This window comes from Argentina silus, assembly GCF_951799395.1.
Source record: "Argentina silus genome assembly, chromosome: 8".
Taxonomy (NCBI): Eukaryota; Metazoa; Chordata; class Actinopteri; order Argentiniformes; family Argentinidae; genus Argentina; species Argentina silus.
The window spans coordinates 5,030,713-5,045,306 of record NC_139662.1 but is presented as its reverse complement, the minus strand read 5'-3'; the positions used below and the strand labels follow the sequence as shown (position 1 = coordinate 5,045,306).

The 14,594-nt window shown below is 39.6% G+C and overlaps 1 protein-coding gene across 1 annotated transcript in view; it reads right to left on the bottom strand.

The window, feature by feature from the left end:
• The window catches only part of casz1 (castor zinc finger 1), a 176,297-nt gene extending 163,142 nt beyond the window's left edge, over positions 1–13,155 (bottom strand). The window contains exons 1-2 of the mRNA XM_083674547.1: positions 12,982–13,155; positions 10,921–10,977 (exon numbers count right to left, since the gene is read on the bottom strand). The gene's annotated coding sequence lies outside the window, so the exon portion shown is untranslated. The remainder of the gene's footprint in view (positions 1–10,920; positions 10,978–12,981) is intronic.
• Positions 13,156–14,594: the final 1,439 nt, after the last annotated feature.

Below are 14,594 nucleotides of genomic sequence, written 5' to 3'. Positions count from 1 at the left end.
TTATAAAGGTACAATGTAGTCACCTATGTACTGTATGTATACATGTTATGCCCTAATAGGAAGTGTAACCATCTATACAGTGCATTCAGAAAGTATTCAGACCCCTTCACGTTTTCCACATTTTGTTATGTTACAGCCTTATTTTAAAATGGATTAAATTCATTCTTTTCCCTCATCAATCTACACACAATACTCCCTAATGACAAAGTGAAAACAGGTTTTTAGAAATGTTTGGTAATTTATTAAATATAAAAAACTGAAATATCACATTTCCATAAGTATTCAGACCTTTTACTCAGTACTTTGTTGAAGCACCTTTGGCAGCGATTACAGCCACAAGTCTTCTTGGGTATGACAAGGGGGGGGGGTCTGAAAAGGGGGGGATCTGAAAAGGGGTCTGAATACTTTCTGAATGCACTGTACATCATAAATTCTGCAACATTCTAGTTGAAAAGAGATGTATAAATTCACACCCCAATACTGATCATAGTTTTATGATCAGTCATCCACTTGATCTATCAATTTTATTCCCTTGTACCATTACACTTAGAACAATATGTGCCACAATCAATGCCATGAGACAGGAGTTGTATTATAGATGGTCATGACCCTAGTCAACTCTTCTCTTTTTTTTATCTTAGTCACAAAACAAACCAATCTTTATAAGTTTCTTATCAAGGGCTTGAATACCAAAGGAGGGGGGATGGATGATCGCCATGCCAACAGATGTACACAAATGGATATTGTATTCTCTCTCCCTAAGGACTTTACTTTCAAGGAAATAAAACTCATAGTAGGCACTATGATAGTTTGGTGAACTATCGTTTTAGCATAACATGGTATCACAAAACTTGGCACCCATTTGCACATCCACCCTTGCTAAACAGAATGTTAAGGTGTGGCCTGAACATAACAGCATAATAATTGCATGCTATGATTAGTGACAATGATTATGATACAGGTTTTGGATTCTTATTTTGTTAATAATTTAATTGACTCATTCCAGTCAACTGGCAGCCATTATTATAATAGCTCACTCTGTTCTCTGCAGCACCAACATCTCCTTATGCCCCTTTGGTCTCTTTAGCTGCTTCTGACCACAAATTCAAAGTGAAAAGATGGAAGCTGCCTGGTTGGATCATACCAAAGGATCCCAGGGGAGATCTCCTGGATCTGGATATCAGTAGGAGAGGTCAAGGGGTCAAACATGCTCTCTCCTCTCATGTGCATCTTATGTCAAACTCTTTGCTATACCGGTCAATTAAGGAACTCAATTAGACATGGAGCTAAAGCTGAAGGATATCCATGGAAATACACCTTTCAGGATGTATCAAGTTTCTGTAAGCAATTTTATCCTGTATGGAGATATATTTTGTCAACCTTGGACCAGGCAGATGCAGCTTGAGGAGTCTGCAAATTACAGCCAATTAAGAAGCCTTTAAACTTACAAGTCAAGTATCACTTGTTGTGATGCCCATAATAGTTTTATGGATATTAGATCATTTGATGGCTGTATTGGTTCTGAAATGAATGCTAAACTTTACAGGAAATATAGCCTGACTCAGATAGAGAGGTACTGAACAGTAAACAACTCATTTGGTGTTTTTCGAGGGACATAGAGACAAAGAGAGCAACAGAGGGAAACAGGCTTTGAGGACAGTTACTTAAATCCCATTTTGTCAATTCATGAGAATCACGCTTTCTAGTTATTCTGAGGGATAAACAATTCAGGCCTGTTTCCCGTTTTTTTGTGTCAGTTATGTGTTTTCTGCTAACGAGATGTCACTAATATGTTCTGGAATGCTGTCTGAATGGACAATTTGATTGGCCACGAAGAACTTAATGATGTATACCAAATGTGGGGGGACAGCTTCTAAGCGAAGAGTTTTGTCGACAAACATACTTGTTGACAACACTTTCAAGCACGGTTCGCAATTTATGCCAGGCTGAAATCTGAAATTAAGAGCAAAATGTTGCCAAGGTGCCACTTCCATTTACCAATCATGTCTTGTTTGTTAGCATTTTTCCTCAATTAGTTAAATTGTAAGGACACAGTGGGAAAAAAATACACTTCATGAGGGAAAAAACATAATTAAAAGAAAAACAGTATTCTTTCCTGCCTGCATTTAGAAAAGAAACATGTTTGATTGTATACCTGGATTCCTTTTAACTAATTAAAAAACGCAAATCAAATATTGTAAGATGCCATTTACATAAATGCATCCAACTATTGTGATGTGGATTTTGTTGTATTGTTTCTCTATGCACACAGCAGCTTATTCCAGCTTAATTTGTGCCACTGTGTCTTCCTGAGAGCAGACTCCAGTCATCTTTAAACGGCTCCATTTAAAATGCAATTTGATTATCTGCCAAATTGCTACCAAGTCTTTCCCTCTGCAGCTTTGGGATGGGGGGTAACATTTTTAATTAGCATTTATACATAAAAGGGAGGTCTTTGTCACATTTGTATGTCGCATCCCAGAATGACCACTACTTTCAAAGCTCAATCGCCCTGGCGATTTCAAACTAATAGATCCAAGAGGAGAGAAGCGGGGCAAGTGAGGAGGGGAAGGAAAACCCACAGAGGACTTCAGTGGCACTGAATAAACCCACAGGACATGGCATGTTTAAATAATCCAAAACTTTTCTTTAATCACAGTTTAGAAAATTGGCTGGGACCTTCGGCAGGAGACAGCTGCTCTGCCCCATAGCCATTTAATGAGATTCGCTGAGGGTTTCCCTTAAAATATTTACGCCGTCCCATGGCACAGCAATATTGTCCTAGAATGGGGAGATAAGAGCCAAGGAGGTGTGTTGAAGTTCTCCTAATCAATTTGCTAATTACTGGAGCAGCTATAGGAGAGAAGAGAGGAGTCCCTTCTGGCAAGCTGTATTCTAATAAACACTGAAAAATGTATTTACTCGTTGAGCCAAGAGGAATTCTGAAGTGGGATTACAACAGAAGAATGATTGAGACCGTCTCTGTTGTGGTTGAGGTCTTAGTCAAAGGAGAGAGGAGAGGCCTGTAAATATAAAATGCTCTCCCAGGACCTACAGCTCTGCATCTACTTGGGAGGGGTTAAAAAGAAGCTCATTCCAGGTAGTACTATTATATTATTATTATTATTATTATTGTTATATGCCATTTAGCTGACGCTTTTATCCAAAGCGACTTACATTGCAGTGAATGCATACATTTTTCAGTATATATTATATATACACTCACCGGCCACTTTATTAGGTACACCTTGCTAGTACCGGGTACCCTTTTGCCTTCAGAATTGCCTTAATTCTTTGTGGCATAGATTCAACAAGGTGCTGGAAACATTCCTCAGAGATTTTGGTCCATATTGACATGATAGCATCATTGCTGCAGATTTGTCGGCTGCACATCGATGATGCGAATCTCCCGTTCCACCACATCCCAAAGGTGCTCTATTGGATTGAGATCTGGTGACTGTGGAGGCCATTGGAGTACAGTAAACTCATTGTCATGTTCAAGAAACCAGTTTGAGATGATGTGAGCTTTGTGACATGTCGCGTTATCCTGCTGGAAGTAGCCATCAGAAGATGGGTACACTGTGGTCATAAAGGGATGGACATAGTCAGCAACAATACTCAGGTAGGCTGTGGCGTTTAAACGATGCTCAATTGGTACTAAGGGGCCCAAAGTGTGCCAAGAAAATATCCCCCACACCATTAGATGTTAACGAAGAGTTGAACAGGTGTACCAAATAAAGTGGCCAGTGAGTGTATGTATATACTATTATGTGTATTTCCTCGTTTCCTCATTATTTATTGCACATTTATTTTCCAGATATTTATAATATTTCCGCTCAAAAGCTGATTTCCTATACAGTAGTTAGAAATAACTAACAAACACTTAAAACAGAAAAGATGACTGCTGTAGGTCACTTATAACAACAAAATGCCGGTGTGGAACTGGGTCCAGAGGCCAGAATGCCACCATACCAGACGTGGAGCTGTGTGTCCTCTGGCAGAGGGGTGACTCCTCCTTCCAACCTCAGGGGCCCGAGGGCAACACTGAGCCTGTCATAGGAAACGGCCCCCATCTTGCCAGGGGTTAGGGGCAAAACCTGCTGCCTCTTCTCAACTGCAGATGAACTGCAACTGCAATATCAGGGCCTCTTTCTACCCTGGCCTAATGGCCTGTGACCTGATGACCTGTCTGCTAAAGGTCAGCTTCAGATGAGAGCTTGAAGGAGATTAACATAAACTAATGAATAGCCAGCACTGTAGCATATAGCAGAACATGCTGCTCAAAGTAGTAAGGGCTTGGACAACAAGCCATTTTGCAGAATCAAGATACCGACTACTACCAACCATTATCCATTTCAATATAAATACATTACGATTTTAAAAAGTCAAGACAGTCCCAGTGGCAGCTAACTATGTGTTTTGTTGTTGTAGTTGTCCTGGACCTGTGTAAATTGGTGAATCTGTATGTCTCATATCCTTTTGTCAGTGCACACCGCATCTTTTTAAAATGTCAGCTTCTAATCTAAGTCTAATACAGTATTCTGGGCAGACCATTGCTTTAAAGGACTACTCATTACTACCTGTACTCACTCTAGTACTCTCAGCCTCAGCTTATGTTGGGGTCCCTCTGTCAGATGTGTGAGGGCTGCTTGTATTTGGCCTTGCTGCCCCTAGTGGAGAAACTATAATCTAGACTTCTATATCAGGGGGGACAGGGACCCCTCACTCATTCAGAACAGGTGTAGGGGATTTGTCTGTATGGTACCACCTCATGTTTCTTTGACACTCATTATAGTAATATTGAAATCAACAAAGTGCTTACCAAATAGTTTTAATGTATCACCTAAGACAATCAATTAAAATCTATGCAACTTAAAGAGGCACTGGCACTGGCTGATTTCGCCTTGATTTTCCTCCGCCTCCTTTTCCAAAAATGCCAACGAGAAGGAGATTTGTTCCTTGGAGGTGTAGATGTGTCTTAAGTGTGTCGTCACCACCACCAAGACACACCCATCTTTCGGAACCTTGCCCTACAAGTGAGCGAGGTCAACAAAGCTAGCTTTGCTACGGAGAGAGGTTTTGAAGTCGAGGACTTTTCCCACCCTGAATCGCCATCTCAAAATAGTCTTACAGCCTTATTATTTTTTAACCTTTGGCTGCCCTTGCCCCTCAACAAAACGGTGGCGATGATGACCCGGGAGAGAGAACGGGGGATGTGTCAGACTGGTAACATTAGCTCTCTTGTGTTAGCTAACATTGACAATTATGTCATTTGAATTCATTTATTAACATGGAATCTGCTGCTAGAGAGCCATATAGCAGTTGCTGATTGATGTAAGGTAAAAAAATGCACACGCAGGGGCGCTTAGTGGCGTAGCGCACTAAGGCGCATACCATATCATCGCAAGGTCCCTGGTTCGATTCCGGCCATCGACATATCCTGCATGTCATCCCTCCTCTCTCATCCATCCTTCCTGTCAATCTCTACCATCTCTATCCCAATAAAGCAGAAATGCCCTAAAAATATATTAAAAAGTAAAATAAAAATGCACACGCATAAGTTAAAAGGCAGCTGTATTATGTCTAGCCATGCCGAACACCCATTATTGGATTTATTTTCTGACAAATACACACCGTTGATGAGCAGTAGTTTATTAAGATAATTGATTAACCACAGTTCAAGCCGTTGCCATCCTCAAGATAGTCACGAGAACGACGAGACCCCCCCCCCCCTTAATGAATGGATACAAGTTGAACAAAATGTTTGTTCTCAAAAGATCTAACATTTTAAACATGATACAGATTGGCAGCCAAAATGCCTGACGTGGTTACTCTACAGCGAAAACCTAAAGACAAATATTCAAGTATCGTGGAGTGAAATCTGTTCAAGTTCAACTTTATGCGATGAGTGACAAAGTCTTACAGCAAGGGCAATCGTGACACAATTGTCACGTCTATACTAATATCATGGCAAGGGACTGGTTTGCTAGCTAACCAACATATCTAGACATGACCATGATCATAACAAGGTTATGAAAGACAAACAAGTGCTTCATTGGGTGAATTGTTGCCGATAAGCCAACAAAACCGATGTGAGCATAACCATGGGGCAAAAACAAACAGTGTTTGTCAACAACCAACCAGTCTATAGTTGTGGACAAACGACTCAAATCAGGATGAGTGGTGGTAGCTATTTCAGTGCTATGTGTAGTGTAGGTAAGACTACCAGGCTGTATATACGGTATAATAAGGGTGTTACATTAGTTAGTGGGAATTACTTCAAATCAAAATACCAGCCAAAGCTGTTTATAGCTGTTTATGTCTAAAGTTAGCATTTTTACACTTTTTCGTAAATTTTGGGGCTAGAATTGATGTATCTGACTACTACAGAGGCCACATAACCATTTTCAACAGGAATTTTTTTTTTGCTTCAGTTTCTCTTTAAAGAGAGGCTGCACTAGCTGATTTCGCCTTGAGTTTTCTCCTCCTCCTTTTAAAAAAATGCAACAGACAACAAGATTTTTTTTTCTTTTCTTGGAGTTGTTGTACCAGCCAAAGCCCAACCAATTTCTCAGGGTGAATCAGGAAATAAGTTCTCTGTTCTCGGAAATAAGAAAACAACTGAACAATGCGGGTTTATATCCACAAAAACTGGGTTTATATCCACAGTTATCATTTTTACACTTTTTTGTAAGTGTTGGGGCTAGAATGGATGTATATAACTACTACTGAGGCCACAAACATCCCACTGCTCTCAATCAATTTTGAAGGGGTTGTTTTTCAAAAACTATGATTCATTGATTTGGGTTAGGGTTAGGGTTAGGGTTAGGGTTATAGTCAAACTACCTAATCTTTTCCATGACTCACAAATCATGTTTAATCAAGTGTATGTTTCTTAAATAAGGGTTTGATGTTGATTATGGTTATTATCCATTTCCCCCTGTTTATTCTTCCTTTCGACTTCTTTCAGTCCCTCCCTCCACAGTCTCTCCTGTGTGTAGTTGAGTAGAGCTCAAACAATCTGAGCTCAAACAATCCCACTGAGTATTGAGGCAAAAACAAAAACACAAAAATCCTGTTGCTGTGACATTTTGTTCCCTCTCACCTCAACGCACGCCAGTCACAATGGACTGCTGTGTGGGGGTTCTGTGTTCGGATCACCATGGTGATGGCTCTTTTCCTACCAGGCTCCCTTGGGTAGGGGCAAGGGAGCAGGTTGCCAACCAAGCAAGCCTCAACCTAAAAGGAGGGGGTGGTGGAAGGAGCTATTGCCAGAGATGCTCCTACAGGTGTCTTGCACTGATGTAACATCATTAACACACACACACACACACACACCAACACACACACACACACGCACGTAGCACCTGCCCAATCCCACAAAGTCAGCTACCTGCTCGGTGCGCTCTCAACATTTCCCCACCTTACTTTGAGGAAATACCAGGAGAACCACAACAATACAATGGCGATCTAGGAGTTAGACTGTTACAGTAGAGAAGGCTTTGAATTTCACTCCCTAACCTTTAAAAGGACAAAAAATAGAACAAAATGGTGCAGGTTCCCGAGCAAAGGCTGAGAACATCTGTTTGTTGGTAAATCATCTTTACGTGACAGAGAGACGCAGAGATGACATTACTGTGAACAAGACAAAAGGGCACCATCGGATCTTATTTCGTTTGTGATTGTTGCCCTGACTGTTCACACTCAAACCGACTCATACAGCCTCACAGTTATACCCAATGCACAATGCACTCACACAAAACATGAACACAGACGACATAAAGCGTGAAACTAAAGTAAGGCCTACAGTAAAAAAACAATTATTGTGATAGGATAATTCCAAAGATAAGCTTCAATTCAGCTTACATGAATTGCCTTTATAAAATTCTCAGTTTTACATTCTACTTATTTACCTGATGCTCTCATCAAAAGGAACTTACAGTGAGTGCAATACAGTAAAGAGCTTACATGTAGGATTAGCACTTCAGAAGGACTATTAGTAGTTGCAACAATCGCAGAGATATGAGAATTTGGTTCTAAGAGAGTTAAGTAAACATGTATGATTTTAATGTGACTTAAGATTACTGTTATCCTTGTCTGATTTATTTTACAGAAAAAGATTGATACACTGGGGGGGGGGGGGGGGGGGGGCAAAACTGGCATTGTCCCTCTTTAACACTACATAAATGTAGCATTGAATTTCCATTAAAAACAACATGGTTGGACAACCACTCCAAGCTGTTGCCAATTTGTCTAATGGGTTAATTGGTCACCGATTTAGCCAATATATCTTAGTGCTTGCTCTTGGACCACACCCAAACAACGGCCTTCCTTGGCGTGTGTAGTTGCTGACAGTTCTTATATAAGTCCTTTAAGAGGGCCCATAGTTTGTTTACTTTATTTTCCTCTATAAACATATTCAAAATGGTATTTCTTTGAATACAAAGCAAAAACTATTCATTAAAATGGGCAATCTGGGATTGGTACAATACATACATTTTTGGACTTTGAAATGAATGCTATATAGCCATTGATTCTTGAATAATATATGTTATAAATGCCTCATGTCTTAGTTCAACTGTCTTACCCCATAAGCTTGTTTTACTCCATTGTTTGTAAATAATGTCATTGTAAACAAACATTGTATAGCTTAAAAAAACATAGTTAAAACGATCATGTTGATCCCATGGATGCTAAGTCCTTGCATCCATAGCTCCATCTATGAATTTGAGAGTGGTTATATTTCTCCAGCCCCATCCCACAGCTGTTGAAAGTGGAATCCCAGATTGCCCCTTTAAAGTGGCCTCACTTTCTATAAGATTGACAAGCAATGCAATTTAATCAGAATGAAAACCGACCACACTAAAACTTCTTGTCCAACTGATTTTAACCTAATATAGGACTATTAACTATTAGTTAACATTGACTGCCACCATTCCTAATCAGCACCAGGTGGTCAATTGAACAGGTACAGGCTCAAGAAAGGGGCCTCGCATAAGCGAGTCCACACTTTCTCCTTGAGTATCTATCCTTAACTTTGTCCCAAAGCAGCCAGCTGGAAACGGTGTGCATGTGCTGACGTCCCCACTAACCTTGGCCAGCGTTAGGATTACCGTGCATTTACACTCAATGCTCCTTCTTTCCTTAAGACTTATTAAGAATGATAATGAGCTCGGAACGGGGCAGCATGTCCCTTTCTCAGTCTTGTGAGCTCTCTCTCCCCCTCTCTTTCTCTCTCTCTCTCTCTCTCTCTCTCTCTCTCTCTCTCTCTCTCTCTCTCATTTTTTTCTCTCTCTGCCCCCTGCTTCCTCTATCTATCTCCTTCTCCCTCTCCCCTTCTCCTCTGTATTGAAAAGGCTTAGGACAAATTACCAAAAAAGCCATTTTCATCTATGAACTGGAGGATTTAATCGATACTTATTTCATGCCTTCAAAATCAACCCTATATTACTGTTGTCTGTATGATTTGTTTATTTTGCTCTGGAATATTCCTTCAGTCGAGGAGGGAAATGCTTCGGATGCAATTCACCTTGAACCTCTATTATATTGGATTTCTCTACTGGTTGATCAAGCATGCAAAAAGGACATTTCCCCAGCACTAAAATAAAAACAATAATGATGATTAAAAAAAACATGAGCACTATTTGTGCTTGTAGTTCTGTATGTGTTGAGGGCAGTAGATTTAAGGCAAGGCTGTATGGTCGTCGTAGAAGCGAATTTGGATACAAAATCATTACATGGAGCGTGAGGAAACAATAGTAATACTTCTGGAAGCCTGTCAAATGCAGCCTGAGATTATTTACATTTGTTTTGACATCAAAGACCTGAGGTCTAGTTCCAAGGTCAAAGTGAAAAGGAATACACAAGGGTTTAATTCTTTGTAGACCTTTGACAGATACGTACTTGAGAGACCTGAGACATTCCTCTGACTGATTGGTCTATAGAAAATATGGAAGTTGGAGGCACCACACTCTCGCTGACCAATGAGATTCTCAACCACCCAGAGGACCAGCACTTAAGGTAGCAGCATTTACTGCGCCAGTATAGTGTGAGCCAATCAAGAGGCCTAAAAGACTCCACCCATAACAAATAGTTGAAGTCACACCCCACAATTAATTTGAACTATCTGAAACTATCTAACCCTAACCCTAAACATTTACTGTACTTGTTGACTTGTTTCTTTTTTCTTTATTCAGTTTACCAGGCCTCGCTTTTATGCCAACAGACATCAAGGGGGGGGGGGGGGGGGGTATAAGAAGCAGAAAGAAAGAAGTAGAGGGGAAAAATACATAGAGTATGTGTGACAGACGGACATTGCAGTGCTCCATCAATGCAGAAGCGAGATGAGCACCTGTAACACTGGCCTGACAGTGAGGGCTGGCTGGTGTCCAGCTGGGAGGGAGATAGACCTTCGGACACCAGACACATGCCGTCACATTCCACAGGCATACTGAAGGAGCGCACTGGGGCAAGGAGCTGGGGACTGTTACTACCGTTGCACAGATTGCTGAGATCCGTCTCTCTAACCCTTGAACAACCCCCCTGACAACACTTCTTTACACGCTTTAAGAATTCCACAGTACACCACAGTTTGAAGCTACTGTATCAATAACAGGAAGACAACCTCACCTTTTGATTTGGCTAGAGCTTATCATACAAATCATATAGAAGGAAAACTGGTTCTATGTCTAAATATGTTCTTTTAAGACTCCTTGATTATATAGATTGTAAGTGACAAGGATATTCAAATGTTTGTCTTTGTTTCATATGAACAAACACCACCATAACAGTATAGCTGCCACGTTAATGCATTAACAGTATAGGTCAAGTGTATATCACAATATACACATTTTACAATACACACACAAAACATAAAAGGAACATCCCAAATGCTTGAGAAAAAAAAAGTTTCATGTTTACCTTGTGTGCTAATACCACTGGCATTTTTAATATGGGAGATGGCTTTCCTTGAATGATCTGTTTAACCAAAGACAGGGGAGAAGGAAAAAAAGAGGTAATTAATTACTTATGTCTGCCATTGCATGAGAAAGACAATAAACCTGCCTGGTCGCCATGGATATGACATATTTGCTGTGAAAACAACACAATAATTAGCAAAGGAGAAAGATCCGGCAAGAATATGAGAACCCCCGGGTTTAAAGTGCCAGTGATCTTTTCCTGTCTCTATTCACTGTTTATGAATACCAACGAATCACACACATACAGAGAAGCATACAAACATACAGTAATTGTGAAAGGTATGAAACATTGCTTTATTGTTGATAAAGTAAAGGCAGCATTTTCCATCATATTCTCTTAGTTATTTTTACTATGTTTTTATTTTTAGGCCTAATGTTTGAGCAGCAAAGATGAACAGCATATTGCTTTAAAACCAGATGAACTGTCATAGAACAATTACCTTATTTTCAACAAAAATAAACCACAAACTATCTGATTAAAAACCTGCTTTATTTCAGACTTTATGTGCAGGTATATTGTTAGGAGTATTGTATACCGTACTATGTGACTAACAGTGAGTGATACATTGTGTTATTTCATGTGCTGTACAGTGTGTTACATTCATGTGTACCGGTATGTCAGGTGCTGCTCCAACAACTTCAGATGTCAATGTACAATCTGTCTGTTTAGAACTTGCATGGCTGTTTGGCAAACCAGAAAAACAGATAAGGTGTGGATCTGGGATGATGTCGCGCTTGATATTACAGTATCACTGTCTATCCTACACCGTCTGTTTGTCCTATAATCCCCTACAGCACCGGTGTCACCCGTTCTATTCGCTTCAGCAAAAATGCCAAGTGATATACAAAAAGGTCATGGTCCGTTTAAACATTATACTGGACCTCGAAGTTCGAATGTCTTATATATTACATTAAATTTACCATGAAGGCAATGAAACTGATAATCAGCTAAATTAATTACGCATATGACACCTGAACATTTTCATCAGGACACTGTACATCTACAGTAGGCTATACAAGAAAAATCCGCCAAAACTGAAGCTAAAGCAAAGGGAGGGATAAACGAGTTTAGAGGGCTTCGAATTACAAAGAAAACTTTATGAAATATATAATGTATCTCAATTCAGACAGTATGGCAACATTATAATTCTAAGTCAATTGAAATGACGTCCGACAACACTCAACACGCAGACTGACTTCCGCATTTTGTGGCATTTTGCGTCTTCTAAATTCATACTTCAGTGACCTACGTTATGCAAACAATCATTGCATGAGCTATTGCGTAATTAATACGATACAATAGGCACAATCTGTACGAATAACACCTTTGATGATACAGCGACAAATCACCTGTTAAAGCCTACCTGAGCAATCCCACAAACTTAGATTTTACAACATCCTCAAAGGAATGTGATAAAGCTTACAGTTGCATCTGAATAACCAGAATTAGATGTTGATATTTCACTCTAAGATGCCACATTGTTTGACCAATAATTAAAAAGAGAGAAAACCTAAACATGTCTGTGCCCTCCTGAACAATTGTATCTATCATGATGTATCCTACTGTACTTTGGCAATGCGAGTATCGTACAGAGAGCATAAGAAAACATTCACAAGAAAGTTTCAACACTGTCTCAACTTGCTGATTGAGAGGTGGGCTACGTGGCTTTGTTTTTGTCTTTCCTAAAGTTTTGAATTTGACAGGTTTCTGTCAAAGTTTTGAAAGAACCACATCGGTTCTATGAAAGACACGTTACCTATGAGTCTCTCGAATGCTCCAGTCCGCACGCTGGCGCGTGGGCTACTGACAGCGTTCACCGTTAAACGAGTCTTCTACGAAAATGTGCAATTTAGGGGAGGCATCTAAACGTATTCGATGACGAATGACAGGTACCGGTGTCAAAGTCAACAACGCCGAAAATAACACTTTGATGTTTCTCAGCGTTTTAAGTTATATATTTGGAAATGCACACGTAGTTGAGGTGAAAATGAAAACTCTTACCTGCACTTCGCTGTCTTTCGGTGACTTTCCAACTTAGGGATATGTGTGTTTTGTGTGGACTGTATGAGAGCATGCGTGATCAAAGTTGCCACATTTTTTTTCAGTTTTTCTTGTTTTATTGTTGCATTTTCCAATTTCTTACATGGGGCGAGTCGCCCGGAAGATCTGCCCTGGAGACCGGCTCGAAGTGGGAAGAGGAGTCCTTAATTGAATTTCTCGGTTAGCAGTTGTCGGTTGGAAAAGCTGGAACGGAATCCTGATGTCACTCTCCATTCAACCTGACAGGTTTTTAAATCACTGTTATAGCAGCAGCACTCACTAGCTCTACTGTACTTCAAAGTAAAGTGGGCACTTTGAGGTGCAGTTTATTCGGAGGAATTGAGGAATGAGCCTATAGCATTGGTTTCATTGTCATTTTATCATGATATCTACAGTACTTTGAAGTGTGGTAATTCTATATAGCCCAGGTAGGCCAATGATTAAGCTTATGTTAGGGTAAGGATTATATAAAGGCAGGGACAAACCAAAACGTTGTCACTTTTCAAAAAAAAGTATGAAACGTGGAGATGATTGTATCAACCCCAATTACAATAATAATTGTAATTGGGATTGATACCTGATTGATACCATTTTTTAACTATTTCTGTTTTATGTCAATTATACTACAAGGAGCAATACTTTAAAAGTCAACACATTCACACACACCCTCTTCCACCTACAACCCGTTGTACATATATAATTATACTGTAAAATATTCTGAGCATGAGACACCTTGAAGATATTCCAGGAGCAAAGCCCATAGGAATTGAAGAGCTGTGATAATGTATTTTAAACGTGAACTTTTCCTTATCTAAATTCTGCAGTCTTGTGAACTATTGACAAACAGATTATTGCCAATTAGCAGTTTTGTGATGTGCCCTGTTCTACATAATAAAGAATCTAGAGGATCGATAGCACAGTCAACTAACAAGGTAGATAGTGCTTTGATCTCTAGGTTCTTCTTAGGGTTTAGGCTGCAAGGATATGTAAACTCACACATTGGGGCACAACTTGTACAATTATATTATAGCAGTCAGTTTCCTAGTTGTTTGTAGATTATTAGAAAATTCTACTTGAGGTTGAGATAATCTGAATAATTTCAGGTACTACAGTACTGTAGGTCAATACTTTCACCTCATGCCTTTTTAAGGGATCAAAAGTGTTTAATGACATTTAAAGTTCTCTCAACGAATGGATAGCCTTTAACACTTTCAACTATTAAAATGGAATAAATTCAGATTTTAAATGTTCTCTTTTATGAATATGAAATGACTTGTTCATAGTTCAAATCCACATCCTATTACCGCTAGCAGGATATTGTTACATATTGTACATATTTAATGTTGATGTGGCCTCGGGTGCTACTGTAGTTTAAATTATCCCCCCAACAGATATCTATCCTGATCAATCCTACTATATTAATGCAAAGGATTACACATATTTGTGTGAATGGATACTAAAAACTTGTGTAGAGGAATAAAAACTTTATTCAATTAAACAGTGGCCTTGTTTTTTTTTTTTTACAGTCTCAAACACACCCCCATGGTCAGTGCAGAGGTAGAATCTACCCATCC